This window comes from Littorina saxatilis, linkage group LG15 (genome assembly GCF_037325665.1).
Source record: "Littorina saxatilis isolate snail1 linkage group LG15, US_GU_Lsax_2.0, whole genome shotgun sequence".
NCBI classification, from domain to species: Eukaryota; Metazoa; Mollusca; class Gastropoda; order Littorinimorpha; family Littorinidae; genus Littorina; species Littorina saxatilis.
Window position 1 is genome coordinate 5,099,760 of NC_090259.1, and position 4,001 is coordinate 5,103,760.

General features: G+C 41.6%; 1 long non-coding RNA gene across 1 annotated transcript; it reads left to right on the top strand.

The window, feature by feature from the left end:
* Positions 1 to 247: 247 nt before the first annotated feature.
* Positions 248 to 1,631, top strand: LOC138948058 (uncharacterized). The gene is made up of 3 exons (XR_011449871.1): positions 248 to 509; positions 1,034 to 1,099; positions 1,431 to 1,631. It is a non-coding gene; the product is annotated as an uncharacterized lncRNA (long non-coding RNA).
* Positions 1,632 to 4,001: the final 2,370 nt, after the last annotated feature.

Genomic DNA, 4,001 nt, shown 5'->3' on the forward strand with positions numbered 1-4,001 from the left:
AATTGTTAAGCCTCCAAGCTGAAATGCAATACCAAAATCCGGCCTTCGTCGAAGATTGCTTTGCCAAAATTTCAATCAATTTTATTGAAAAATGAGGGTGTGACAGTGCCGCCTCAACTTTTACAAAAAGCCGGATATGACGTCATCAAAGGTATTTATAAAAAAAATTAAAAAAAATTCGAGGATATAATTCCCAGGAACTCTCATGTCAAATTTCATAAAGATTGGTCCAGTAGTTTTAGTGGAATTACGGGAGCTAAAGGGGTACCACTAATTGCAACAAAAATGAAATCAGCACAGACTGGTAGATAAAGTGTCCTTTAGTACCCAGTTCAAAATCTAAGCCCTGAGGTAATGGAATAAGTGAGTTATCGGATCAGAAAAGTCATGCAATCACACGGAACAAGCAGATTTGACTGGTTTGGCCTGCCGTCGCAAAGCCGGAAGTTTATGCGCGCCATGCACTCAAAGTCTAGTCGAACGTGCTTCGCGTGGCCACATGCAAAAAGGTGAGTAATCGATAATCTTTACGTTTTTATTCGTCCTTTAACATTTTTACCACTTCATTTTCTCGGCTGTATGTGTAGAATGCTAGCGCTAGTTCTTTATTTATGCCATACGAATGCATTGGAAAGAAAAAAGCCTGATATGCAGACGACCTAGCTTCGCTAAAAGTTCGTCTGCTTCCAGACAGCACAACATGAGTCTAAAACTTGTTTTACCGTTTCAAACGTGCAGATAATCTTTGCAGTTGATATGCTCAGCATCACAAATACAATTATGAAGTTAGATTAGAAAAAAAATGTATATTATACTCAAAGACCGTGCGAATTGTTGATCGTGCTTCCAGTATGTATGGTAGGCGAATGCTGTCAAAAATAACCTTCCTGTTGCACTGTTCGGTGATGTTTTATTTATGTTTTTTATGTTATTGTCGCCATTGCTGACACTTTAGGCACTTCTCTGATGGAATGCTATCTCGATAGCCTTTATTTGATGCGTAAATCATTAATGTTATCATTTTTTTCCACAGTCACCTGCTTTCTGAGCGAAAACCTTGCTCTACACCAGTGACCACTGCGAATGAGACAAGAATGAGGTAGGTTTGACATATCAGCAATTTCTATTAAAGGCTAACAACAAAAAAGTTATCATAAAAAAGGCTTAATAAAACAAATCCCGTATATATTATATTTTCAATAAATCATGTTTCAGTGGAACCCCCTTTCTTAAGACCAACAAAATAATCTGAGAAAACCAGGTCTTAAAATGGAGGGTCTTAATAAGGGTGTTTCACTGTATTCAGGATATTATATAATAAAATATGCTGTACTACTTAAAGACAAAATTAATTAGCGTCTGGACAATTATACACAGTGTCAATCCAACTGCTTTATTTAAGTTTATGTTATAAATGTATTTTTTTCCAGATCATGGAGCAGTTGTGTATCCTGTGTGGAGGCAGCCTTTATTCAGGGGAGCAGATCGTCATTCCGCAACAGAAGGGAAGAGACACCATACACAGAGTCAGTACCCAGCGTGGTGATTGAATTGTTGTTGCAGAGGGGCAGGCTGTGCATGTATGTTGTCGCAGTTCATATACGAACAAGCACAACATAGCAGCCTACCTTCGTGGGTAAAAAGATGAAGATACTGCTGCAAATTTTAACCAAGGACTGCGGTCAAAGAATCAGTTCTTTGATTTCAGGAAATGTTGTTTATTTTGTGGCATGCATGCAGAACTTGTTTCAAAACGAGGTCCAACAGTACTTCCTGTTCGCACTTTAGATTTTCAGAAGACCGTCTATAGAATCTGTGCTGAAAGAGCAGACGAATGGCCTGAAAAGGTAAAAGGCAAGATAGAATTCGTCTCGGACCTTCCAGCAGCTGATGCTTTGTACCACCAATCATGCAGCACCAATTTTAGAACAAAAAGGAAACTTCCAAAGTGCTTTGCATCAGACACTGACAACAAAAGACCAAAACAAGGAAGACCAGTCGATGAAAAAAGAGCAGAAGCGTTCAGAAAAGTTGTCAATTATCTGCAAAAAAACGATACAGAAGTCACCATCATCGACCTCATCAGAAAAATGAAAGAGTTTACATGTGGTGACTGTTATAGTCACTCAAAGATGAAAGAAGAATCAAAGAAACATTTTGGTAATGAAATTATCATCACAGAAATGGATGGGAAAGCAAACGTGGTAACATTTCAGAGGACTACATGGTCTATTTTTCATTCCTTTTATTCGACACCTGAGACGACCGACGAAGAAACTCAAAAAGACAACATCATCAGAGCTGCTGCTGAACTTATCAAAAGTGACATTAAGAAGATAAACACCAGCAGAAAAGAATACCCAAGTCCAGACAGCACTTTCTCAATTACAGCAAACCTTGATTTTGTGCCAAAATCCTTGCAAACTTTCCTCCGAGAGATCTTCAGTGGAAAGGACACTGATGTGAAGGTTGCTTCAATCGGCCAAGCAATTATGCAAGCAGCTCGCCCAAGAATTTTAATTGCTCCACTGCAGATTGGTCTTGGAGTTCAGATGCACCACTGTTTTGGTTCTGTACTCCCTTGGATTCAGCTCCTCTTACAGAGAAGTAAAGACGGACGAAATGAGTGCGGCTGCCACCCAGGAGATAATCGTGCCAGCCACAGATGAACATTTCATGCAGTACATGGCAGACAATGTCGATCATAACACTGGAACAATTGATGGCCTGAATACCTTCCATGGAATGGGCATGATTGCTTCCATAACCCCGTTCATCAAAAATAGGTCGTCCATCGCTCTGAAAACAGAGGTTAGGCTTGAGGAGGTCATGAAGAAAGCCCGTGTCAAAATCAGTTTCTACGATGAGAGATGTGAAGGCCTGGCAAGTCTCACCTATGAGAAGTTAAGGACAGTCCTACTTGAAGACCCTACCAAAGAAGTTGAAGTCCTATGGAAGTCAGCATGGCTGCTCAGTCCTCAGAGACCGTTCTGGTCAGGAGTAATGCAGGCCGTCCACAATGGTGACTTTCCAGGTCAGTCATCTATTGTCTTCTTGCCGATGATTGATCTCAAACCCAGTGACAAAACTTGTATCTATTCAACGCTGTTGTTTCTTTCTGCTGAAGCTAGGCGATACAACAAAACCCCTGTAGTCACCTTTTGATCAGCCCCTGTGGTGGAAGGCCCTCAGCATCATATCAGCAGAAGCAGCTTTCAGTGAGCTACGTTCTGTAGTTCTTCGGCTTGGTCCCTTCCACATGGAGATGAGTTTTCTCGCTTGTATAGGACATCTCATGGCGGAAACTGGCCTGTACGATGCACTATGCACTGTGTATGCCCCAAATGCTGCCAAAGCACATCGGACCTACCAGCAGCACCAGCAGCTCTTCTGAAAGTGATTCGGTGTGCATGCAAGACTGACTGTGACACAAGAAGATGCAGCTGTCGTAAACACGGACTCGTTTATTCGCCTGGGTGTGGAGAGTGTCGTGGTGCCAGTTGCTCCAATTCCCCGTCCAACTTTACTGAATAAGGCGAGGCATATTGAGAAGCAGAGGTGAGAGAATATAAAAGAGTGTGCGTGTGCTTGAAAGCACATGCGTGTGTATTTTTCTGTGTGTGTGTGTGTGTGTGTGTGTGTGTGTGTGTGTGTGTGTGTGTGTGCATGTTTGTTTGTGTGTGTGAGTGTGTGTGTGTGTGTGTGTGTGTGTGTGTGTGTGTGTGTGTGTGTGTGTGTGTGTGTGTGTTTATGCGAAAAAGCACTCGGATTCTATTTTCAACGCGTTTTGTGTCAACTACTGCCGTCATAGATATTAAATAGCTGCATTTCTGAGTCCTCTGGGCCGAGATCTTTCTAACGAGATGCAACATGATAGGCTTATCTTGGAGAACAAAACAGTGTCTTCTTCCACTAATGTATGACGTCACTAATATGCAAATTTCTCGATTGTGCCGATAGTTTGAAACTTAGATTTTGCACTGGGCACTAACCAGACTGTT